Source organism: Bubalus bubalis, chromosome 8 (assembly GCF_019923935.1).
Source record: "Bubalus bubalis isolate 160015118507 breed Murrah chromosome 8, NDDB_SH_1, whole genome shotgun sequence".
NCBI lineage: Eukaryota > Metazoa > Chordata > Mammalia > Artiodactyla > Bovidae > Bubalus > Bubalus bubalis.
Window position 1 is genome coordinate 51,331,364 of NC_059164.1, and position 27,356 is coordinate 51,358,719.

Consider the following 27,356-nt stretch of genomic DNA (forward strand, 5'->3'; position numbering starts at 1 on the left):
ATGGCATCTGGTCCCATCAGTTCATGGGAAGTAGATGGGGAAACAGTGGAAACAGTGTCAGACTTTATTCTTTTGGACTGCAAAATCACTGCAGATGGTGATTGCAGCTATGAAATTAAAAGACACTTACTCCTTGGAAGGAAAGTTATGACCAACCTAGACAAAGGTCCATCTAGTCAAGGCTATGGTTTTTCCATTGGTCATGTATGGATGTGAGAGTTGGACTGTGAAGAAAGCTGAGTGCCAAATAATTGATGCTTTTGAACTGTGGTGTTGGAGAAGACTCTTGAGAGTCCCTTGGACTGCAAGGAGATCCAACCAGTCCATTCTCAAGGAGATCAGTCCTGAGTATTCATTGGAAGGACTGATGCTGAAACTCCAATAATTTGGTCACCTCATGCGAAGAGTTGACTCACTGGAAAAGACTCTGATGCTGGGAGGGATTGGGGGCAGGAGGAGAAGGGGACGACAGAGGATGAGATGGCTGGATGGCATCACCAACTCAATGGACATGAGTTTGAGTAAACTCCGGGAGTTGGTGATGGACAGGGAGGCCTGGCGTGCTGCAATTCATGGGGTCACAAAGAGTTGGACACTGAGCAACTGAACTGAACTGATATGATTCTTACATGTGTACATATATTTATAAACACACATAAATGTGCTGTTTTTGTATGTAATTTTCATTAATTGGAAATATACTAGAAAATTTTTGGCGCTGGTGGTGGGAATAGCAAGGATTGTTAAGAAAAGGATTCAAGACAAGTTGTCCTATTAGAAGACAATACAAACTACAAATATGTGCCTAAACCTTCTAGAATATATTATGCAGAAAAATTAAAGGCACTTCTCAAAATGGTATCACTGTATCTCCTGAAAATGGAAATATTAGTCTAATACATAATTTATCACTGTATTTTCTCTAGAAAAACAATAAGGGAAGAATATAAATGAAATATCACTGTTAAAAGAATAAAAAAAGCACTACAACCAAATTGCATCTTAATTGATGCCCATTAATAGTGTGGAGTGAGAATGACTTTTTTCTTCTAGGCTTTTTGAGGGAGCCTTCAAAACTTTTTTTAAAAATCTGAGGTATTGTATTATGTTTAAAAAACAGGTTCATATCTTAAGGTTGGTAGGTAAGTGTTTCACGATACTAAACCTCAATCAACTAGAATCCAAGAAAATATACAAATGCATTAATGGGTTTCTTTGTTATCTTGCTTAGTGAGATGGCAAACCCTAAGAAAACCAGTAGGGAAGGAGGAAAAAAAAATCTATTTAAGGAAAAAACAATGCAGAATACCCCTGGAGTTAGTAACTCAGTCTCTTATACTCTCTTTACATTCTCTTGATAGCAAATAGTGACGCGGTTTTTCAGGTTGAGAAATCAAAGAAAGGTTAATTTTTTTAAAAAATTTATTAAAGCAAAAATACAGGACTAGGGCCCATGTCAACAACAGAATTTTAAATTAAAATATGGGTTTCTGTTTACTCCTCATATAAAAAGAAAACAAACATCTTGTTTTACTGATCATTCCAATTAATTAAGGTCCCCATTAACAACGGTGTGTATTGGTCAGATTGGATCTTCTCCAGGAAATGTTTGTGTCCTTCACAAGTAGTCGAGGAATACTTTTGGAAATATATGTTGCTGAGCTATACACCCTGATGATGCTGCCAGTTAACTGACATCTGAGTGATTGAGCGCATAGGCTCTGGAGACAGACTGCAGGGTTTGAGTCCATTCACTGTCTGTGTGACCTTGGGTAAATCTTTCTGAGCATCTATTTTCTCATCTGAAATATCGGAGTGATTACAGCACCTGTCTCTTGTGATGGTCACTCTGAGAGGGAGATTCAGTGAATGAATGCTTATAAACCCCTATAAGCAGTGCTTGGCACACAGTAAGCCAATAAATATCTCAATTATTGTTTGTTCATGTGCTCAACTAATACTTTTCGACCATGTAGTGTATTCCAGATACTGTGCAGAGTGCTGAAGATGCAAAAATAAGTAAAACACTTTCAAATTGTCAGTGAGATTTCAGATTAGTCAAGGAAGCAAACAGATGACAGTTTAAACTCAACATGGAAATGTCTATGGGAGCCCCACAAGGGAAAATTAACCAGGTTAAGGGAGTCAGGCAGGTCTATCAATCAGTCATGGTCCTTTCCTCACAACGCATTCACAGTAGTGAAGCTCAGCATGGGGTGGGGGGGCATTACCCTGAGTTTTAGTTGTGGCAGTACAGCTACATAGTTGTATGACCCCAAAGCATTCACCCAGTTCTCTTGGCTTTAGCTGCTTTCTTATTTGCAAAATTATAGTGTTTAACAAGTTGTGTGATGGAGTCCTCTGGAACCAGCTAATGGGAGCTTATCACGTGCATCTCTTCCCAACTCATGTTCAGTGACCTCATCTTGGTAGCTTGACATCGGCCGTGGTGGGAGTATTTACACCATAGAAGTTGGCAAACACTACAAATCAGAGCTCTCCCCCCATGGAGGGATGGTTATTAAATACCTACAAGCATACCCCTGGGTTGAATTGATGAACTTTTGAAGTATATTCAACTCTAATAATATTAAACTCTGAGATTGTTTTTCTACATTTTACTCCAGTGCCATTGAATTGGCATTTCTTTTTCTTCTCTATCATCTGCCAGATCAGGCTGTGTGAGCAATTTTAATATTTACGTTGGGAGTGACTCCAGAAATACTTTCATCTTTCATATATTTTTGCCTTGATATATTTATTTCCTGTGATATGCTTGGATCAGGCTTTCAATATAAAATGTCTTTTTACTGTTTGTTTTTTCTTTCTTTCTGAAATAGTGCTGGCCATTTAACCAACTTTGAGATCCTTACTAAAAGGAACACGTAAAGATGATTCAAACAGACTGACTAATTCATTCTCTTAAAATGTCATGCACATAGCAGGTGAAACTGAATCACTCATAAAACATTTCTTTATTTCTTTTTAGTTGATAGTTAAGATAATCTCAATGGCAACATATTTCCTGGGAGTGATTATCTCAATGGCACCTTTGTCATTAAAGTTTTGGTATTTAGGGGTATTTCCTTTAAAGAGGACTGCTCTATTAGCTACAAATACTAGCTTAACCTAAAGGTAATACCACCTACTCAACTCTGTATGCCATCTATCTACCTCTAGTTTTCTCATATATTGTAACGTGCTTACATTGGGCTTTTCATGCCCTAGAAATCTAGAAATACACTTAATTCTCTAAGAATTTATTAACTACCTGTGCCTATCACCATTACTACCATCACCATCACTGTCCTCATCAACAAAAACTTGTCTCAAAGCATATGCCTGTGTTATGAAAGTCGCTCAGTCATATCCGACTCTGCAACCCCATGCACTGCAGCCCACCAGGCTCCTCTTTCCATGGAATTCTCCAGGCCAGAATACTAGAGTGGGTAGCCATTCGGTTTTCCAGGGGATCGTCCCAACCCAGGGATAGCCTCCAGGTCTCCTGCACTATAGGCAAATTCTTTACTGTCTGTGCCACAGGAAGCCCCTATGTTGTAAGCAAGTACTGATGCCTCATGAAAAAATATAACAGGAGTTATGGAACAGGTTTTGTAAGGGAGACACTTTTAAAACACTGAAATGGGTAAATTTGCTTTCTTTAGGAATTTTCTTAGAAATCATAATATTTTATAACTATATAGTCAGTGCTTTATAGTTTATAAGATTCGGTCCATTATATAAATTCTTCTAATCTGAATGTTTTCTTAGAAGATAAGCATTGCTCACATTTTTTTAAGGAAAATGGAAAAATCCCACGTTTTTATGAAAAAAAAAAAAAATGAGATTCAAATAGGATAAAATATTATCTAAAATATGAAAAACATGATATCTAGTTTTTATAAGTGTATTTATATTTTTTTTAAAAAATATGATGCTTATTTGGACTGTTTCAAATTATTTGTATTTCCTGGAAAAGACTTAAAGGCACAATATTTTGAAAAAATTTTCTGTATTTACTTGCACAGCCCCGACTCTCTCTACTACTGGCAACTCTTTTGAAAACTCTCCCCTATCTAATGGGGCTGTCAATCACCTCCTCACCTGAAGGTGAGCTTGCAAACCAGGCTGGGTGTTGGTGAATTCTATTCCTTTGACCCAGAGCCTGGTCAGGGGTGAGCATGTGACTAAAGCAAGGCAACCAGAGTCTTTTGGGGCTTAATATAGATACTGGGCAGAGCAGGCAATGGCACCCCACTCCAGTACTCTTGCCTGGAAAATCCCATGGATGGAAGAGCCTGGTAGGTTGCACTCCATGGGGTTGCTAGGAGTCGGACACGACTGAGTGACTTCACTTTCACTTTTCACTTTCATGCATTGGAGAAGGAAATGGCAACCCACTCCAGTGTTCTTGCCTGGAGAATCCCAGGGACAGGGGAGCCTGGTGGGCTGCCGTCTCTGGGGTCGCAGAGTCGGACATGACTGAAGCGACTTAGCAGCAGCAGTATAGATACTGGGAGGAGATCTCTCTCTCTCTTAAAGATCACCAGCCCTAAGGATGATGTTAATTTGTAGTGTTTGATGACCATTTTGTCACTGGGTGGAAAAAGCCCGCCTTGGCATGAAAATGACCCAAGGGATAGAACATCCTAGACATGGAGAAAGGCAAGTCACTAGTGCAATTGCTGAAGTATCCATTTCTACTGGGTCTTCTTCAGCTAATGAGAACCAGTAAATTTTTCCTTTCCTCCTTTCTTTCTCTTTTTTTTATCAGCAGTTTCATTGGGATTATTTTATTTCTTACGCCTGAAGAAGTCTTGACCAAATAATGTCCACTTGAAGATTCTACAAACTTGTGAATTCAAACTCAAGTGCACAAAAGCAGCCTTATATAAAATACTTAAGTAACTGGAGTAACTGGAAAAGATTGTTTATTTACTTGAATAATTAAATATTTCATTCTGCATTTGGAAAGTATCTTCTAGTTAAAATTTCTGAGGTGCTATAGTAGCTTTTATCCTGCTCTATAGTTTCAAATTCTACCTCAATATTTCAGTTCAATTCAGTTCAGTTCAGTCACTCAGTCATGTCCGACTCTTTGCAACCCCATGAATCGCAGCACGCCAGGCCTCCCTGTCCATCACCAACTCCAGGAGTTCACTCAAACTCACGTCCATCGAGTCGGTGATGCCATCCAGCCATCTCATCCTCTGTCGTCCCCTTTTCCTCCTGCCCTCAATCCCTCCCAGCATCAGAGTCTTTTCCAATGAGTCAACTCTTCGCAAGAGGTGGCCAAAGTACTGGAGTTTCAGCTTTAGCATCATTCCTTCCAAAGAACACCCAGGGCTGATCTCCTTTAGAATTTACTTAGCATAAAAATAGAAATAATGTATTTGATAGAAATATTTCTATCAAAGATAGAAATAATGTATCTAAGTGAAGAGTCAGGATATAAAAAGCTAGAAAACACTTCAACCCTGCTTTTAAGTGTATAAAAGGGATTTATGATGATGGAAAATGGCTGAGGTCCCATATTAAGGAAATTGCAGTCATAAAAACAGTCATGGCTAAATTCTCCAGGATGACTTACCAGAGTGAAATACTAAGGAAAATTCTTAGCCCTTTCTACATTTATATATTATTTCCATTAATTTAAAAGGGTGCCCATAAAAACAAAGTCCAGGAAAGAAGATCCTAATAGGAGATTCCTGATGACATTTAAAATATTATATTTATAAACACTCATGACTTATGAAGTCATAGCTTATCAAATATTAATCAAATATTTGTGAGCTCCCATTGTATACCATGCCCCTGTATAAATAGAGAGTTTCTATCCCCAAAAAGTGTACAGTCTGTGGATTTGAAGACAGTAAGATAAATGCTGAAAATCTAAATGTGCAACCTAACTTGAAAAGTGACAGATCTACTGGATTGTTGAAATAGCAAATTTTAAAACATGCCTTGTGGAACATGTAATTCTTAGGTCTAAAGTTTTAACACTTAAGTGTTATTATCATCAAAAAACCTAAAACTGACTTCAGAAAGATAAAATAATGCATGTCAAAAATCCTTTCTAATGTAGCCAGACACTACCTTGACGATGATTTCTAATAGTAAGTCAAAGGCACATAAGGAGTCTTCATGATTTTTCCCCACATGACTACTCTTTTATATGACCATATTTAAATGAGTCAAAATACATGATTTAATTTTATGTCTAATATTTACAGACTATTTTGCTTGACAACATTGTTCCCAATAACTTATAAGCCTTCTGGAGAAGAGGGCGTGTGTAGTGGAGAGAGTACGGGCTTCGGTGTCATCACACTTCAATGTGATGTGAATCCGGGCTTTACCATTTACATACTTTCTGACCCCGAGTGTCAGTTTCTTCATCTAAAACATGGGAATAATAAGGGTACACATCCATGGGTTGGACAGGAGGGTTAAAGATAAATTATGAGACACTGGAATTTGGCATTCAATAAATGCTGCTTTTATGCTCATCTTCCTAAGCTGTGTAGCCAGTTTCTGCCTACCCTCATCAAAAATGAGGAACTTGGCATAGTCCACTGGGTGAGCCCACTCCAAATACTTGCTGACTCTTTCATCACCTTAGCCCTCTCATCGACAGTTTAAATACTATTATTTCTTATTTTTCTACCCTTTGGCCATCTTGCAGTTTTCCTCTCAAGCTATTTCAAGTTCCTGAAGTCCTTCTTAAATTGCACTCTAAGACAAAGGCCACTGTAAGGGCTTTCCACACTAACGTAGAACAACAAACAAGGAACTATTGTGTGTGTGTATGTGTGTTAGTCACTCAGTCGTGTCCGACTCTTTGCGACCCCATGGACTGTAGCCTACCAGGCTCCTCCCTCCATGGGATTCTCCAGGCAAGAGGACTGGAGTGGGCTGCCATTGCCTTCTCCAGGAAGGAACTATTAATTTACCTCTTTAAAGAAAAGTAAATCCACATCACCACTGAGGCTTAGCAAATGAGTATACAGAATGCTTAGTTAAATTGAATTTCATATTAAACAATGAATAAAATTTTAGTATAATTATGTCCCATGAATGTATATTACATGACAATATGAGTTGTAAGCAAATGGAGAAAAATAAGGGAATAATTACCGTTTTTAGTAACAGAACTTAGATTGAAACTATTTTGGCCAAACCTATCTATCAGTTGGAGTAGAACAGTACTTTTTAGGTTTTTATAGCACACAGATGTTGCAAAAGTGCATACTTTTTTGGGGGGTTGTTGTTGATGTTTTGATGCTGTGTATCTAAAATATGCTGTTTTCAAAGTGATTATCAGGGTAACCTGTTCACAACAGGTGGTTTTAAAGATCCTATGAAAATATAACCATATAAAATAAAGGTTTTTTCCCCTAAAAATCAAGGAAAAGATTTGTGTGCTTATTACAGTCTATATGGCAACCTGTCACTGACATGAAATTTCTGAAACAGAAAAAGAATTCCTATATTTATTTGCATACTTTATTTATAATAAAAAGGTTATTAAAATTCATATGTAGGTTTCTATAGGAGAAAAGAAACATGGCACAAAATGATTTTAATGTGTTATAAATATTATTTTGGTGGCTGCTCTAAACAATTACTCCTGATTATTACACAAATGTTGTTTCTTTGAAAGAGACCCAAATAGTGCTCTTACTCAGATTTTTATCTAATACTGTATCCCTTCTTGCAATAAACATTTTAAAAGTTGAAAATGACTGAATCATTGCACAAGAAAAAGCCAACTTGCATTTTCCAGCTGTAACATATGATTGAGATCATTGTTTAACTCTGATATGATACTAGTAAAGATAAAAAGAACTGAATTCCATTATATTCTCAAGATTATCCTTCACACAGTCTTACTCTGTTAGTAAATATCTTTGTCCTTTTAAGAATGGCTGAAAGTATTCAACTTCTGGGAATTAAGAATAAATGGACATTTGTTTTATCATTGTGCATATCATTGAAAAGTCCTGTTCAGAAAATACATTGAACTGTCAGTATCTCGATTGATGGACAGCCTTTGTCCCATTAATAAGCTGTAGGTCAGGTAAGAATGTTTCACTGCCCTTGAAAATGTGAAGATTAAACTTTTAATATTAAAGTGCTAAGATTCTTGAAATTCCATAAAACTATTTAAAATTATTTTTCAGCCTAATGGAAAGGTGCAATTTTATAGTTCAGATTGTGCAGAAGTGCTATCAGATTTTGTTCAATTAATCCAGAAATCCTGAATAACTCAAACCCACAGGTCACATTTGAGAAACACCTAAGTACACGAATTAAATTAAAAAAAAAAAATAGCCTAGCAATCTTCTCCAGTTGCAGTCAATTACAGGATTTGATTAGGATGAACCTGACTGAATGTTCTGAATGTGAACCACTGAAGGGAGACATGGAGAGGAAGCCGGTACATTACTCATTAATGAATCACACATTTCCCTCCCTTGGTGGTTGAAAATGCTCTCAGTATAAGACACAGTGAATTCCAAATGGGGAGAACTGTGCTCACGAGTGAGTTTATATAACTGATTAATCTCTTCCGGTGTTACCTAGAGCAGAAATCAAATGCCTGCAGAGGAATGCTGGTGGTAAGTGGACCTATTTATGTCATGGCCACTGTCACATAAAGAGAGAGCAGCATCCAGGGGGAAACAGAAAAAGAGGAGACACATAAGGATGCCAAAGGCCAGGCTGCGACCCTGAAATACAGAGTGGTCGAGCGAGGGGGTGCCCTCCTTTACCACTCTTTGCACTTAGTTCTTAGGGTAAGCCTGAATTTTATTTTGCTCACATATGAGAACTTTTCTGGAAATCAAAATTACCAGGTAGACTCTCTGGTGGTGAAGTGAACCAGGGACACTTTTCAAGGTGAATTTTGTCAGTATATAACATTTTCTTTTCAGGCTAAGTATAAAAAAGCTTTTAGAAAATAAGAAAATAATGTGAATAGAATAACAAAACTGGCCACATTTTGTATAAATGTGGATTCCTTGTGTAAACATAACGCAGTTCTGTGTTGAGAGAAAAAAGCGTGTAAATATCACTACATTGAGATCAATAATCAGAGAATAAAAGATCCAAATAAAACCTTCTACAGAAACCTTAAATACTTTTAAATAAAGAATGCCAAACAAAGCAATCCTCATAAAAATAGAACAGAACAGAAAAGTAAGAATTGAATCCAATATCTGAACCTCAGTAAACACTCTGCATCTTTGAAAAATCAATAAACCAAAAGGTTAGGACAACTTAAAAACAAGTGTGCTCAGGATTGCATTTATATAACTGATCAAGGAAAAATAATTCAGAGCAGTGTATGTGTGTTTGAGGGAGAGAAACAGAGAAAAGAGGTCAAGATATCAAAAAAACTTGCTAACCATACAGGTGCTGCCCACCTGTCGGCAGTTCCAGCCTCCTGTCCCACTCACTGCCCTCTAGTTTGTGCATTCCAGGTGGGTGCACATCTCTCGAGGAATATAGGGAAGGAGAGCTAACTACGGTAAAGGATGGGCCACAGAGTATTTCAGAGTGAAGATATTACTATATCGGATAAGCTGGAGTTGCTAAGGCACAGTCAAGGCAGAAGACAGATACTCTGGACAGACACAACACCCATGCAGGTGCCGTGTGCAGGGCTGTTTAGGATGCTGTAACTGGCACAGAAGCTGTGTGGGCTGGGCCTGGGTGTGGATGAAGTTGGAAGGTTAAGCGGGGCACATCACAGAAAGTCCTACAATCCTGCTGAGGGGTCTGCACTCTTTTAGTAGTGGAGAGCCCCTGGGAAATTTTAATCAGGACATGGAAACCAGCCTACTTATAACTGTAATTAGACAACTTTGGTGTCTGTGGTGAATAGATTGGAGGGGAAAGAAACTAGGGACCAGAAGACATAACAGAAGGTCACTGCATCTTCCCAGGCAATAGAGGATGAAGACTTCCAATAAAGCCAAGACTCCTAGATCTGTATCTTCACCTCTTTATGTCCAGAGAGTCCAGAAGTCCATCTCTCAAGCATCAGTTTTGTACGTTCAACAGCTATTTTTTTAGAAAGTACTTATTTATTTATTGGCTGTGTCCTCATTGTTGTGTGGAATTTTTCTCTAGTTGTGATGCATGGGCTCCTAGTTGCGGTGGCTTCTCTTGTTGTGGAGCATGGGTTCTAGGGCACACAGGCTCAGAGTTACATTTCTTGGGCTCTAGAGCACAGGCTCAATAGTTGTGGCTCACAAGCTTAGTTGCTCTGAGGCATGTGGGATCTTTCTGGATCAGGGATTGAACCCGTGTCTCCTGCACTGGCAAGTGGATTCTTTACCACTGAGCCACCAGGGAAGTCCTGTTCAACAGCTATTTAAGACTAAATTTGACCAATATTTATTGAGTGCCTAATATATGCAAGATGTTTGGGGATATATCAGTAAACAAAACAAACATGCCTGCCGTTGTGGAATGTACTTTGTGGCAGGTGGTTCCAGACAACAAATACATAAAACAGTTACATCAATCATGTGTATATTAGAAGCTGATGAATAAGTGTTGAGAGAAAATGCAGGGCTCCATGCGAAAAGTGTTTATATTGTTTGTTAAGTGTTCTCAACAAGTAAAGCAGTTTCAGAATGTGAATAAAAGAAGTTGATGAATATCACTGGCAAAAAAAAAACCGGCGTCAAAGGATGAAGAATGCACAGCACAGGGCCAATAAGCCTGTACCTCAGTGACTACGAGATTATATAAGAGAAGACAAAGAATCAGAGAAGCAGGACCTTGTAGTCTTGAGCTTTTATTGGAGAGTGAAATGTGAAGACATTGCAGAGTGGTGAACAAGGAAGTGATTATATTTTAATAGAATCACTTTGACTAGGTGTGAGGGATTTCCAGTGGCAGGGGGTGGGATAGTGCTAAAACAGACATGATGCCAGTTAGGGATTGGGACGCTGCCGTAATGTCCAGGTGAGTGATGGCAGTCACCTAGGCCAAGAGAAAAGAATAAATGATGAGAGGTGACTGAATTCTGGTCATATTTTGAACACAGAGCTAAAAGGATTTGCAGATGGATTTGGAGATGAGGTGTGTGAGGAAAAAAAGGAGTCAAGAATAAGCTAAAAGATTTTGGCTTTGGTAAAGGGAGAATGACTCTGCCAGTCACAGATATTGAGGAGCAGGAGGGTGGAGCAAGTTTGGCAGGGCTGTGTGAAGATCAGAAGTTTAGTTTTGCTCATGCTTGAGATACTTCTTAGGCACCCAAAATGAGATACTGAGTTTGCAGTTGGATATTTGAGCCCTGGAGTTAAGGAGAAAGATCTGGACTAGAGACTTAAATTAGAAAGCTGTCTGCATATTAATGGTATGAAAAACCATGACATGAATGAGACCACCAGGGGAAGGTGTGTAGGGAACGGAGAGAGAACTGTGTGCTTGGGCACACCAACGCCAACAGGTTGGTGAAAAGGGTGACTACAAAGGAGCAGTTGGATAGACCTCTGGCACCTCCATCTCCTCCCATGATACTTGTTCTGCCGTTCCATATCCTATCTCCATTCCCACATTCCCATCATGCCTAACTCCTCCCTTCAGGTATTTTAAATATGTCCACCTGTATCTATCCCCAGGGCAGTATCACTTCTTGCTTGTATTTATTACATCTCCCTTCCATCTCCCTTCTTATCCCTGATCATCCATTCCCCAATGTAGCAGAGATTTCTTTCTAAAAAGATGGTCTGATTATATCATTTTTTATGTTTAAAAATAGACCAACTTCTTAGCACAGCTTAAAAGCCATGCATGATGTGGCTTCTGCCTAATTCTCCCACCTTGACACTTGCCATCACCTCCCTAGAAATCCAGGCTCCAGCCATCCTGTCTTTGCATGAATTGTTGAAGCAAGCCATATGTTCTCCTATTCTGGGTTTCAGCATGTAGATCTCTCTTATGGAACACCTCTGCCCTCACCTTCAACTGGTTAACTCTTACTGTCTCTTCAAGTCTCATCTTAGGAAACACTTCTAGCATGCTTTCACCAATGCCTCTCTTGCCCTGTAGGATGGGATTAGGAACTCTCCCAAGTGCTAATACATCAAACCTGCCTTTCCCTTATCTAGATTTTATAATGCTGTATTGTAATTTACTTATTCGTAACTCCCGCCAGGCTACAAGCTCCATCTTTAGCCCTTGGCATAGTGCCATTAGGGCTTCCCAAGTAGCACCAGTGGTAAAGAGCCTGCCTGCCAATGCATGAGACTTTAGAGACACAGGTTCTATCCCTGGGTTGGGAAGATCCCCTGGAGGAGGGCATAGCAACCCACTCCAGTATTCTTGCCAGGAGAATCCCCATGGACAGAGGAGCCTGGTGGGCTACAGTCCATAATGTTGCAAAGAGCCTGACATAACTGAAAGCACAGCAGATAGAGTCATTCATAGCACTTGATAAGAATTTGTTGAAGAATAGATAATGGAATAAATTAATAAATGAAAGAATGACCCTGAACAAAGACCCTGGCAATATGGACAGGACAGAAAAAAAGGACTAAATTAGAAATTTATGTGACAGTGATTCAACATGGATTTTGACGATAAAGGAGATGAGAAGTCAAAGATGACTATACAATGTCTATCTTGTATGTAATAATCAAAGGTAAGGAAAATAGGCAGAGAAGAGTTTTGGGGCAAAAATAATACTTCAGTTAATAACTGAGGTATCTGTTTGTCATTCAAGTCGCAGTGTCTTTAAGGTGGTTAACAACATGGGCATAGTGGTCAGAAGAAAAGAGGGAGTCAGAAATGACCCATGAGAGTACTTGAGGTCATGGAGGTAAGTGATATCACCTATGAACATGTTCAGTAAGAGAAAGGAGGGATTCAGATGAAACCCTGAAGAGGACTAGAATCTAAACTTTATATCTAAAGGCAAAAAAAAAAAAAAAAAAAGGTTTGCGTGGCATTTCAGAAGCTTGAAGAGAAATTTCAAGAAAAGAAAAGCAAGGTTTATAGTATCAGATCTCATAGAAGGGTCAAATGGTATAAAAGAACTATCTGTCAGATTTGGCAATGAGGTTTCCAGTGTTTAGAGGATACTTTCTTGAGTGCAGGGAACAAACTGCTTGAGTTGAATGAGTTAAAAAATGAATGGCAGTAGAAAAAAATGAGATGGTAAAGCGTCTGCCTACAATGCGGGAGTCCTGGGTTCAACCCCTGGGTCAGGAAGATCTCCTGGAGAAGGAAATGGTAAGCCACTCCAGTATTCTTGCCTGGAAAATCCCATGGACCAAGAAGCCTGGTAGGCTACAGGCCATGGGGTCCCAAAGAGTTGGACACAACTGAGCGACTTCACTTTAACTTTCACTTAGAGATTTTCAGAAATTCTTTAAAGAATAAGGCAGAAATAGGAGTGAATACTTAAGGTAACTGTATATTACGGATCTTATCAGGTGTGTGACATATGTGTATTCTTTCTTCCTAGAAGAAGCAAGTTGAGTAAGGGCTGAGTGAAAAATGGTGATAGAGGCTTTAAAGATGAGAGGGGTTGGTAGGGAAGGTGGAACAGATGGAGCAAGGTGCTTAAAGATGTGGGGAAGAACGATATCAAGACCATAAGTTGAAAAGACCATTTCATCATCTCACACAGAAGCAAGGAGGTAATAATGGGTGACATGCAAATCATTTAGGATTCTATTTACTCTTTAAGTTATAAGTGAAGATACTATACTGAGAAGGGGAGCCAAAGAGATTCAAGAACTTGAGGGAATAATGGAAGCTTGTAGCCACTAGTGAAAGTTACTCAGTCGTGTCCAATTCTTTGTGACCCCATGGACTATACTGTTCATGGAATTCTCCAGGCTAGAATACTGAAGTAGGTAACCGTTCCCTTATCCAGGGGATCTTCCTAACCCAGGGATCGAACCCAGATCTCCTGCATTGCATGCAGATTCTTTACCAGATGAGCCACCAGGGAAGCCCAATCACTGTGGTGGCAAGAGGTAAAAATGAGACTACAGACAAGTAAACAGATATGCTGGTAAGAGAAGCAGGTACTATAGACTGGTCAAAATGAGCAACGACCAAAGCAAAAATAAAAGTTCTCAAGGTAACATTTATCCTAATGCACAATGCTCATTTTTACTGAGTATCTAAACAGGCAGCAAGGCAGATTTGAGAATTAAATGCTCCCATAATCATAATCTTTGTAGTGAATTCCTTGTCATGTTTATATAATCCATCAGATCTATGAACCTTTATTAAGAGGAAATGCCAGAATTGGACTGTTTTTATTTCAAAACCATTATTATTGAAATCTATAAGGAATAACATCAGGGAAAAGAAAAACATATTGAAATTGATACTCTGTTCTCTTCTCAATAAAACCAACAGTCTAAAGATATTAAAGAAATGAATTAGATATAATGATTATTTAACTCTGAAAATTAAAACCCGTTTAGGAATTGTGAGGGAGCCTTGATACTAAACACCAATCTCATTATTCATTCAGAATTCTTAATAACATTTGCAAAGCAATTAATCAAGTTATGACATAGATTCTAGGACTGTCACCTTTCATTGCCATTAGTGAAACTGTCCAGGGTTATATCTGCACTTTTCTAGTGATTTAAAGAACAGGTTTTTTTTTTTTTTTTTGTAAGCTATTTGAAAACCAGAAGAATGTTTAAAATCATTGAACCTTGCCTTACAGATTTCAATGAATAATCCAAATGTGATAGTGAGACTGATAAATTTAGAAGTATCTTAATTCTGATATGACAGAAAGTGAAAGTGATAATCTTTCAGTTGTGTCCAACTCTTTGTGACCTCATGGACTATACAGTCCATGGAATTCTCCAGGCCAGAATACTGGAGTGGGTAGCTTTTCCTTTCTCCAGGGGATCTTCCCAGCCCAGGAATCAAACCCATGTCTCCCGCATTCCAGGAGGATTCTTTACCAGCTGAGCCACAAGGGAAGCCCAAGAATACTGGAGTGGGTAGCCTATCCCTTCTCCAGCACATCTTCCCAACCCAGGAATCCAACCAGGGTCTCCTGCACTGCAGGCAGATTCTTCACCAACTGAACTATGAGTGAACTTTAAAAAGTCCAAAAACCACCTTCATATCTGTTAGAACATTTCCTTCTGTCAACAACTTTTGCTTTGGCTGCTTCTTTATATATAAATAAAGTGACAGAACTTAAAATATTTATTGTATACTTTTACAATCAATTAAAAAACGAGCTAGGGTGATATTTTAGGTCCAGAGTTTCATATAGGCCCTAAATGATTCTCTGTCTGCTGTCTATCTTAACTAGATAGTAGTCAGGTCACAGGCTCACTTTGGACAGTGTTGGAGGGATTCTGCCTGAATGTGAAGCCAGAATCAAATGAAACCCCACTCCAGTACTCTTGCCTAGAAAATCCCATGGATGGCTGAGCCTGGTAGGCTGCAGTCCATGGGGTCGCTAAGAGTTGGACACGACTGAGCGACTTCACTTTCACTTTTCACTTTCACGCATTGGAGAAGGAAATGGCAACCCACTCCAGTGTTCTTGCCTGGAGAATCCCAAGGACGGGGGAGCCTGGTGGGCTGCCATCTATGGGGTCGCACAGAGTCGGACACGATTGAAGCAACTTAGCAGCAGCAAGACTCCCAGAGGAGCATAAAGACGGGAAGTGAAGGCAGCTCTTGAGAGAAGCTTTCCTCAACTCTTAGACAACGAAGTTTAGAACATGAGAAGTACAATTCTTACACATACTCCAGCATGAATTCTGTGCAATTGAAACCCAAAGAAATGGTCTCAAAATAATATTTGCAAGAAAAGTTAATATATGTCCACTGCAGATGATATCCCAAATCTAAAAGTAACTATGGATATAGTTTTAAGGGCTATAACTCTTGATTCTAACAGTAATAGATGCATTACAATACCTTGATACACTTCCCTCATAGCTCAGTGGGTAAAGAATCTGCCTGCAATGCAGGAGACCTGGGTTTGATTCCTGGGTTGGAAGGTCCCCTAGAGAATGAAAGAGCAACCCACTCCAATATTCTTGCCTGGAGAATCCTGCGGACAGAGGAGGCTGGCAGGCTACAGTACACGGGGCTGCAAGAGTTGGACACGACTTAGTGACTAAACCACCAACCACCACAGTTTTAAGGGCCATAACTTTTGCTTCTAACAGTAATGGATGCATTACAATACCCTGATATGCTAGAAAATTTTAGTCATTGAAAATGGTATAAAACATTTGTAAGTTTGGTTTTTCTTTTAATACTCTTTAATTTGTTCTGAGAACTCAGAATTTCATTACAGTGTTCTTGAGTAGCTAAAAGAGTGCACAGGACATGCCTCTGACATGCAGAATCAAAGTTCTTTCTTTTTCTGCTACATATTCCTGTTATTCTTACTGGTAGCTAAGAGTAGGATAGACTAAGAGGCTTGATTTAGAAATGGCTAGATGATAGTCTATCGTTTCTCCCAGAATCAAACCACATGTGACAGAGTTGGAGGGTTTCGACCTTGCTTATCATACGCCTACCATTTTCCTGTGAGCTTCCCTTAATTCCAAACACAGTTTTGACCAACTTTTTTCCTATTCAGAAGGTCGCAGCCTGACTCCTATTGGGACAGTCCATGACTTGCAATGCACCCAAATCCATGACCCTTAAGCGTATCCACCCACCTCTCCCTTCCTTTAACCTTGCTGACCCAAAGCCCTGGCAAAACTTGCAGGTCTTCTCCTTCATTATCTATTTCCTATACTTGCAGCATGAGAGTTATTGCAAAAATGTCTTAAATTGAATCACATTTTCCAAATGTACAAATACAGAAGCATTTGACTGCTCATTTACCAGGCTGTGAGACCTTTAGAGTTTAAAAAATCCCCTAAATGAGAATGTGTACAAACACATGAATATATAATTATTACTGATGGTTTGGTCAACCACTGAAATAGAAATTAAGAATGTCAAAACCATACAAATAAGTTACTCCTTATACACTGTTATCTACAAACAAATTTCAAAACAAGTTTAATGATAATATATGTAGTCAGCAAACTTTCAGATTCACCTAAAAAAGCCTCCAATTCAAGACCATAATAGCACAGATTTCCTTTTCGTCCCCACCAAAATATATTTTTTTAAAAAAACAACAGATCAAATTCTGGCACCCCAATGTCATAAGAAACAACACACTTTTGACCAGGAAAGCTTTTCTGGGGACAAAATGTGATGAGTTGTTAGAAATTCACAACGTGGTATCAAGAAGAATGTCAATGACCATGATTTAGTTCTATGCCTTCATCCAAATACCACTTTTTTTCTTTTGGAGAGAAATTACCGTCTCCATAGCCTTCAATACTCTAATCATGTACATTTCAATTGCACTTAAAGCTACATGCTTATTCCAAGTCTATATGGGAAGTCTAGTTACCAGAAAATACACACTCATAAACAGGAAATCTAACTACAGTAAGAAAGTATTTTCCCCCCCACACAATAGAGTTCAAAGATGTGACACCTGTACAATTTGGAGCAAAACTAAACACCACTATTATTGTGGAGTACTCCTCTCCCCTCTTATATTATGGCAACTTATGATTATAGCATTACGTTTTCCAAGCCTGTTTGAACTTGCTGCTCTTGCTTACAGATACAAATGACCTGCCCTTTTCTGTGCAAAGCTTTCAACCAGTAAGCATGTCAAGGTGGATAGAAGGATGGCAGGAACAGTAAAAGGGGGAAAAAAATCAATTTTTAGAAAGCATATGTTAACAACTGAATATTTAATCAAATTAGCCTAGAAATTCCTTCCTATTTTCAGCACTCTTTGTAAGACTGTTTCTTCATGGTACAGAATGAATTTCAATAAGTGTCATATGTTTAGTTAAATGGTTATTTTTAAAATTTGTTGAATCAGGTCACTGACTCAGAATAGATCTCATTCCAAGATATGACAGATGGATATTGATACTGAATAAAAAGATTGACATTAGCTGGAAGGTTCTGGGCAGAAGTCATTCACTTAACATTTAACAAAATATTTACTGAGCACCTACTGTGTGCCAGGATAAAATGATAAACATTTGGACTTTATATTACAATAAAAAAAAGAGGAGTTGTTCCAAAACAATTTCCTTGGGGTTAGTAAGGATTACAATGGAATACCAATAGTAAGCAAGGTCTTTAAAAGCACTTACATTTTCCACATTGCATCAGAAAAATGCATTAGTACTCATTCAAACATCCATTTTGTCATGGTTGCAGGATTTTAGACCTAACTCAGATTTTTGAAGATGCTGTTTACTGACCCTTAACAAAAACCAACTTCCTATTTTTCTGGAACAAAAGGGGGCTTACATTATTTCAAAGATTTCTTAGACATCAAAGAGCTTAGAGAGACATACAGTTTATGGGTAATGATTTAGGATTTAGTGAATCAAAAACACAGGGATTAAATTTCCTTTAAAATATCCCTAGGTTTAAATTTTAAGAGCCAAAATGCTGGTTTAAACATATTTTACTCCTGAGAAAAGCCAAAATTTATTTTTAAAGATATTCTGAGTTATCTTATGGACCTAAAACTTGGCTAGGTTTTACTTTCCCACATGATTAGGGCTCAAAGGAGACAACCTACCTTCTGCTAAACAAATTTACACCACCACTCTATGCTTTGTAATGACACATTATTTCAAATCTCTAGCTCTGAATGCTCTTGATATTCTCAAGAAAATATTAAAAACCAGAAAAATCCCATAATCTTATTGAACAATTGAAGTACATTTGAATTTCTCCAAGTCAATTCTTTCTTTTACATACCACTTTAAAATTGGACCCAAGATTCTAGGTGCTAGATTCAGATTTCCAACTACCAAGGAACAAGAGATCATTTAAAAACAGGAAAAGGCCACTGATCTTAATATGTACACAGCTTCATGATATATTATTATATTTGCATTTAAAATAGTAGGAAGAAATACAGTACATAATCTTCCGTTCTAACACAATAGCCTTCCGGAAGGCCGCTAGCCTGGGTATTTCACTGAGTTTTTAGGATTAAAGGAAACAAGTCAGTGCACAAGCTATGAGCTTTTATTCCTTTGGAAAAAATAGGTTTGCAAAAATAGGAGGGCTTTTAAAAGGCACTCGAAACCAGCACAGTGCACGTTTTGAATTTCAGTAGTAGAGGAATAACAACTGGTGAAGTTAGATCGTAAAAAACAGAACAAAGAAAGCACCAGTATTCCAAACAGAGTTTATTCTGAATGAGAACTTGGAAATAAAATGTGAAATATACATATAAAGTTATAATGAATTTAGATTTTAAAAAAATGCTGTAGTTTAAGAATGAAATAACTATACTACTCTTTAGTTCAGAATATACATAGTTTGATAGAAAGTATGTGGGTTGATGAGTTTAGGAAAATAAGTATGTGCCAATATAGATGATGAATTAGGGAATATCTCTTTTTAAAATTGCTAAGCCAATTTTCCAGTGAGGTAAAAAGCCTGAGACCTCTAAAGATAAAGTACTTTACAGAGCTGTCTGGGGTTCTTTGGCCACGCATGCTGCTGACGGAGAAGGCAACGGCACCCCACTCCAGTACTCTTGCTTGGAGAGTCCCATGGACGGAGGAGCCTGGTAGGCTGCAGTCCATGGGATCGCTGAGAGTCAGACATGACTGAGTGACTTCACTTTCACTTTTCACTTTCATGCATTGGAGAAGGAAATGGCAACCCACTCCAGTGTTCTTGCCTGGAGAATCCCAGGGACGGGGGAGCCTGGTAGGCTGCCATCTATGGGGTTGCACAGAGTTGGACACGACTGAAGCGACTTAGCAGCAGCAGCAATAGCTGCTGAATTAAACAGTATCTGAAGCTAACACCAAGTGGGACCACTTGGCATGCAGAGTTGTGGCCAAGAACACAAGTGAGACTACCAGGAATTAAATCTGGCCTGCAAACACTTTGGCTCTCTAGGCTGCACAATTTTAAAGATATTGAGTCAACATTTTTAAATTGAGAGATTTCTAGGTTTAAAAATTCTGAAAGACATCACATGGTCCCATGCCACTCACTGAGCCTCACAGCAACTCTGATGATGCCAAGCAGTGGCTGCCCCCTCTTCAGTTCAGTTGCTCAGTCGTGTCTGACGGAGACCCCATAGACTGCAGCACGCCAGGCCTCCCTGTCTGTCACCAACTCCCAGAGTTTACTCAAACTCATGTCCATTGAGTGGTGATGCTATCCAACCATCTCATCCTCTGTTGTCCCCTTCTCCTCCTGCCCTCAATCTTTCCCAGCATCAGGGTCTTTTAAATGAGTCAGTTCTTCACATCAGGTGGCCAAAGTATTGGAGTTTCAGCTTCAGCATCAGTCCTTCCATTGAATATTCAGGGCTGATTTCCTTTAGGATGGACTAGTTGGATTTCCTTGCAGTCCAAGGGACTCTCAAGAGTCTTCTCCAACACCACAGTTCAAAAGCATCAATTCTTTGGTGCTCAGCTTTCTTTATAGTCCAACTCTCACATCCATACATGACTACTGGAAAAACCATAGCTTTGACTAGACGGACCTCTGTTGGCAAAGTAATGATTGTTTTTTAATATGCTGTCTAGGTTGGTCATAACTTTTCTTCCAAGGAGCAAGTGTATTTCAATTTCATGGCTGCAGTCACCATCTGTAGTGATTTGGAGCCCCCCAAAATCGTCTCTCACTGTTTCCACTGTTTCCCCACCTATCTGCCATGAAGTGACAGGAACACATGCCATGATCTTAGTTTTCTGAATGTTGAGTTTTAAACTTTTTCACTCTCCTCTTTCACTTTCATCAAGAGGTTCTTTAGTTCTTCTTTGCTTTCTGCCATAAGGGTGGTGTCATCTGCATTTCTGAGGTTATTGATATTTCTCCCAGCAATCTTGATTCCAGGTTGTGGTTCTTCCAGTCCAACATTTCTCATGATGTAGTCTGCATATAAGTTAAATAAGCAGGGTGACAATATACAGCCTTGACATACTCCTTTCCTGATTTGGAATCAGTCTGTTGTTCCATGTCCAGTTCTAACTGTTGCTTCTTGACCTGCATACAGATTTCTCAGGAGGCAGGACAGGTGGTCTGAAGAATTTCCCATCTCTTGAAGAATTTTCCACAGTTTGATGTGATCCACATAGTCAAAGGCTTTGGCATAGTCAATAAAGGAGAAGGAAATGGCAACCCACTCCAGTGTTCTTGCCTGGAAAATCCCAGGAACCAGGGAGCCTGGTGGGCTGCCATCTATGGAGTCACACAGAGTCAGACACAACTGAAGCGACTTAACAGCAGCAGCAGATGTTTTTCTGGAACTCTCTTGCTTTTTCTATGATCCAACGGATGTTGGCAATTTGATCTCTGGTTCCTCTGCCTCTTCTAAATCCAGCTTGAACATCTGGACGTTCATGGTTCACATACTGTTGAAGCCTAGCTTGAAGAATTTTGAGCATTGCTTTGCTAGGGCTTTTTCTGAGCAAATTGTTGTTCCCTAGTAAAAGGGTTGGAGAAGGCAATGGCACCCCACTCCAGTACTCATGCCTGGAAAATCCCATGGACGGAGGAGCCTGGTAGGCTGCAGTCCATGGGGTTGCTAAGAGTCAGACACGACTGAGCAACTTCACTTTCACTTTTCACTTTCATGCATTGGAGAAGGCAATGGCAACCCACTCCAGTGTTCTTGCCTGGAGAATCCCAGGGACGGGGGAGCCTGGTGAGCTGCCCTCTATGGCATTGCACAGAGTCGGACACGACTGAAGCAACTTAGCAGTAAAAGGGTTAGTTTTATTCATTTCGGTTACCTGTTTACAAATCTTTATAGAGGATATAGACAAAACTTAAGTGGGAAAGAAGAAAAGAAGAAAATTCAATATACTGATTTAACACTGGAAAGGGAAAAGGAAGGACAGAGAAGCAAGAAAAGAAGTACATAGCAGACAGAAGTTGTAAACCATCAGCAACTGTCTCCTTTGCTGCCTCCAGATTTATACTATGAAAGGGATCTGTGACAAAGGCTGTTTAGTATTACTCTAATCAAATTCTATTAGGCCAGGCTCACAGTGTAGAAAATAAGAAGGGAAATTGTCTGAATGGAGCAATATCACTGATCAAGAATGAGGTGTGGGAATAAACGCAAGAAAATATCATGGTTCTCTTCTTTCATAGTCCTCAAACCAAGGGATGTGGGTCTCTCCTTCAACCTCACCCTTGAGACTGTAAGGAAGTATGGCAGGCACTGTCCCAGTACTTCCCATAAATGACCAGGGAGTCCATGTACAGCTGTGCATTGCACAATTTCAGAGAGAAAAAAAAATGAGAATGACACTCTCAAGGAATGCAAAGGAGAGGTCCTGCTCCAGATATCCACATGCCTCATTCTTTCATTTCCTTTAGGTTCTAGCTCAAAGGTCACCTCTGAATTAAGGCTTTCTCTGACCCACTACTGAATTTTTCAGTCACCAGTCCATTCCCTCCTATCTTACTACTCTCTCTCTGTTTCCTTATAGCTCTCATCATCACCTCACATACATTTTATTTCTGTATTTTATTTAGTTTGCCTTCTTCAATATAAAACAGAGCAACATTAAGTCAGAGACTTTTGTCTGTTTTATTCTTTGCTGCATTCATTGCCAGAGTCTAGAATTATGCCTGGTAGGTGCATAACAATTTATTCTGAATACCTAAACCCTCAAACACATTCTTAAGAGTACAAGAAACTGGCTTTCACTAGAACCTGTGATTCTTTGACCATATTTCATAATTGCTCAGGTCAAATTTCATAATAATTCTTTGTTATATTAGAAAAAATACTTTTCAAATCCTATGGACCATTATATAATCTATATGGCTCATAAATTTTATATCATTTCTAATTACCTTATAGCTACAGAATTTCTTATAGAAATATAAAACAACAGGAGTAACCTGTATACACATACTTGCACAAATTTACACAATCACAAAGAAATATGTATACCTGGGTATGTGATTGGCTAGTTCACTGTTGTTTTTTTATTTCACTATGCTCACACCTCCTGTTACAAATGCCACACATGTGATTTTTCTCTCAATTACATTTTACAGCTTATAAAAACACATTCTTCATTTTGTCCCTTGAAAAACAAAGTGGTCAGATTTTACTGGATGTTTTTATTGAAACAAATCCCAGGGGGAATATACTAAACTGTTAAACACAGCAGACGAGATATCTGAGAATGGGGTTTCTAATAGAAGTGTAGATTACAAAATTACTCACAGCTCTAATCTGATAATAGGAGAATGCCCCACACATATTAATGGAGATCTTTCTTGGTTGCTTTACTACAAAAAGAACAAGAAAGGAAAAAGAGAATTGGAAAAAAAGATGAGAAAAACTCCTGAGACTAGAAATGTTATAGTCATCATTTATCACTAACTGAAGAATCCCAACATACACCTCAGTGGAAAATGGTTCAAATAGTAAACCTTCCTTGATGACCGGGCAGAGGCTGTGGGGTGCCATGAAAATAGCATGTGAGCTAGGCTCATGCACAGCTGCCTTGTCGATAATATGAGGAGGTTAAGATACTGGTATCAACCGTGCCTATTTTTTAATGGTGTTGTAGTATCAGAAAGATGATATGCTCAGAAGCAGCTTCAAAATTTTAAGTTCCAATCTTGTGATTTTAAAAAAAATTATCTTAATAGCAAGTAGGTTGATCTCTTTGCTATTAAATAATAGAATTTTTTTCCTAAGGTTGTCATTCGGTTATGAGATCCCCCTAACAATTATGGACCTTGATTCCATTTTGCATGTGATTGATTTTTCTGAATATTTAATTCTTCAAGGGCAGATATTTCATTTCTTCCTTTTTAAAAGTGTTCCTCTAGTACCAAACACATATGATGTTTAAGTTACAGTTCTTAGCTATTTTTTGCTAAGGCAAATGTGGGCCTGGCAGCAACTCTGTTAAGAACAGGAAATCAAAGTGATCCTGAATTGACATTAGTCAGTATATTCATCATTCATTACTAAGAAGTGATTATTTTACACTGAGGAAAGCCCATGGAGAAACTCTGCCCAGAGGGCTAAGTGTCAAAGACACCAGTTTCAACATACACCAGTGAGGTAAAGGAGATTAATTCCCTGGCACTTGAGTCTACATATTTTCTCCCTTTAAGGTGGCACAATTAGGAAATTCAGTTTTCCATTAACAAACATTAGCAGCTCAAGAGAAATACGGGGGATGACAGGGAAAGGAAAGCATAGATGATTCTGGTGAACCTAATGACAGTAAAGAAGAAACCATGAAATCACGAGATATGGAGGCACAGACGACTTGAAAGCAGCTCTAACCAAACCAAAGGGGACAGATGAGGAGGAAGGCGGCAGAGAGAGGGAGGTGCTCTCAATTTGCAGGGAATTGTCATCATGAATGTGTCACCAAGGGTATTGGTGCAGTCAGAGAAAGGTGTGTCTCCTGAGAGAATGGTAGCCCTTTTGATTATTCACCTTGTTGTGAGGTGACCATATTTGAGAAAAAGTTTCTTCAGGCTATTACAGAGATGTGCAAAAGGCAAATTAGACTAATGTTATTTTGGACTATTTTTTTTTTTTTTACCAACAGTTAAGGAAATTGATTTTTGATATGCATTTTTTAGTCTAATCCTCCTTTAAACAAATTTTAAAGAATTTCAAGATTATAGTAGGTTGTAGTCTTAACATGAATTTATAAGGGGTTTTCTCCTGCTTACAAAAGTATCATTTTTATTCTACTGTAGGTTTAAAAGTTATGAAAATACTACTTATGAACTTTCATACTGACTGGCTGTGGTTTAATCTAATACATCTTCATCATTCAGAAAACCCTCATCCACTAATTCTGAAGGGACATAGAGTACATTTAATGTAAACCTCTATTGTGATGTATTAAGAACAAGGCAATCTTTGAAAAAGCAGTAGTCAGCAGATCATCTTCTAAATGTTATAAATTATACCATGTTAAAAATCAAAATATATTTAGGTAATAATTATAGGCGTATGCACTGTAAAGTCTGAAACCAGGCCTGAACAGAATTTTTAAAACACCAGTAAATTTTACAAGGAATTAGCCACAGTTTTGGTACTAAAAAATTTCTTATGAGTGACGTAAATCTTACTTGTATTATTCAGCAGTTCAGAAAGAGTTAACACTGAATACATCACAGACTTGCAGTCTACAACTGGAACCAAAGCCCCTCACTTTTTGTTCCATTAGGGAAGATTACATGTTAAAACAAAACCCAATAAGCTTAAACCTAGAAAGAAAAGCTATGTACCTGTAAATAATCCAAGCACCATTTACAGTTTACATAAAAGCACAATTTATATCCTAGAAGCACACAGAAACATGATGTACATCATTTTCAGATCATCCTCATGCAGAAAAAATTCATTAGTCAGCTATAATAGTTTAGCTGTAAAGGAAAATAATATCTCTGAATCCATTTGCATGGCAATGTGCATGTGTCTGGTTGATGGAAATGACAGAATAAGTCTCCACCCAACTCTACAAAATGTGAACACTGTTCTTAAAATTCAGGAGAGGGTCCAGATACTCTATATTCTCTCCAACGTCAATTTTTACAATCCTCTCAGATTCATCGACCGTCTTAACTTGGCAATTAAAGGAGCCTGATTATTTTGCCTAAGAGAGTTGACAATATTTCATTCTGCTCAGGGCTCCTTTGAATATAAAACTGTGATAAGGTAAAACACACTGGGCGACTATTCATGCATGAGCCACAGGAACTCTCTCCAACTGCCAAATTAGTAAATGGCTCTTTTAAAACATAAAAGGTATGAAATGTGAAACCATACTTTGGAGTAAATTCTGCATTGGCAATAGTCTGTGAAAATACCTTCGTTTCTGGTTTAATTATTGGATCAGTAGCAGTACACCAGACTGACTGACCTCTGGTTATAATCTATTTCACCTAGTAAGATAGATGTCCTCCACAGAGCCCCAGCAAAGAGAGAAAGAAAGATCGAAAATGATGGATCACAAGACCTGTGTATTTGCCAGAAATTAAAAATTCAGCCCCTCACAGAAACACCTGCCCCTTGGAAGCTGCCCCACGTAATAGGCATAAAGCAAGGATGGAAACTAGAAAACTGCTTGCTTGCTCCTTTCTGGTCACATCGCCCTACGACAGGGTGACTCGATCCCTTTTGTAAAGGCTGAGTCAGATCACAGCCTTGGAACTTGCGGGCAGTAACAGTCACACACCATCTCCTACCCCAGCGCCCCTCTCTCCTGAGTCACACAGGTGGCTGTCAGAAGCAACTCCCTAAAACGAAAAGCCCCATTGTAGTTTCGACCTAGCCTCTGGGGCCACAACCGTTCAGTTTCTGAAGCCCCTGAACTCTCACCTTTCTGATTTTGCCCTCCTGAACACCAGTCAGGTCTCCGGGGGAACAAAGAGCAGAACGGCCGGGGCCAGGGGTGGGGGTGGAAAAGCAGAAGCGGGCTGGAGTTTTACCTTGCGGCACCCAGGAACCGGCGGAGGAGAAGTCAAGCGCGCAGGGACCACCCGCGCGCTCCGCGCCTCCCTGCCTCCTCGCAGCAAGTCAGCTGTCGTCCCGCATTTGGCTCCCGCCCTCCGCTGGACTCCGCATCTGGTCACAAAGCGCTCGGGGGGCCGCGGGCGGCGAGAGCCTCCGGGTCACCTGCGGCCGGGCCCAGCCGCGCACTAGTCCGCCCTCCGGCTGCGTCCTCCCTCCGCCCCGCTCTCCCTCCGCCCCTTCCCACCCTCGCGCTGCCCGGCCAGTGACTCAGCCGGGCACCGGCGCGCGCGGCCCGGGGCAGCCCGGGCACGTCCAGGAGGAGGCACGGCCAGGAGAACAGACTCGGGCTTTCGCCCGCCCGCCCCTGCACGTGTCCGCCCGTCTCACGTGAGGTCCGTCCACCTCGTCCACAGGTCCCAGGACCGCTGAGGTGGGGACTGGCAACACCCTGAGGGGGAAATCGGCCCCCGCCCTTCCTGCCGCCCGCGCGCCGCGCCGGGCCCCGCGGGGGGTCGCGTTTCCTCCCGCCCCTCCCCCGCCCACGACAAGGTGAAACTTTCTAGGTGGAGTAGTTTTCTCGCCCTGGCCGCTCGCACTCTCCCCCGCCTCAGCTCGGGCAGTTTGAAGTTAGCACAGCCTGACGATAAGCGGCAGCGAGTCTCCCCCTCCTGGTGCCCGTGTGGCTAGCGGCCCTGAAGCACCGAGAGCACTAGGCGCGCACACAACGCGCACGAGGCGCGCACCCCCGCGCTACCGGCGCGAAAGCGCGAGGCTCTGCTCTAAAGAGCTTTTCCCG

At 39.8% G+C, this 27,356-nt stretch overlaps 1 protein-coding gene across 4 annotated transcripts in view; it reads right to left on the reverse strand.

Moving 5' to 3' along the window:
* MET (MET proto-oncogene, receptor tyrosine kinase) overlaps positions 1-27,023 on the reverse strand; it is a 116,315-nt gene extending 89,292 nt beyond the window's left edge. Inside the window, exon 1 of one of the 4 annotated variants that reach the window (XM_006069689.3) lies at positions 26,536-27,017. The gene's annotated coding sequence lies outside the window, so the exon portion shown is untranslated. Of the gene's footprint in view, positions 1-26,535 lie in introns of all 4 variants that reach the window. The other 3 variants (XM_006069688.3, XM_025291149.2, XM_044946635.1) reach the window with 3 other exon arrangements.
* Positions 27,024-27,356: the final 333 nt, after the last annotated feature.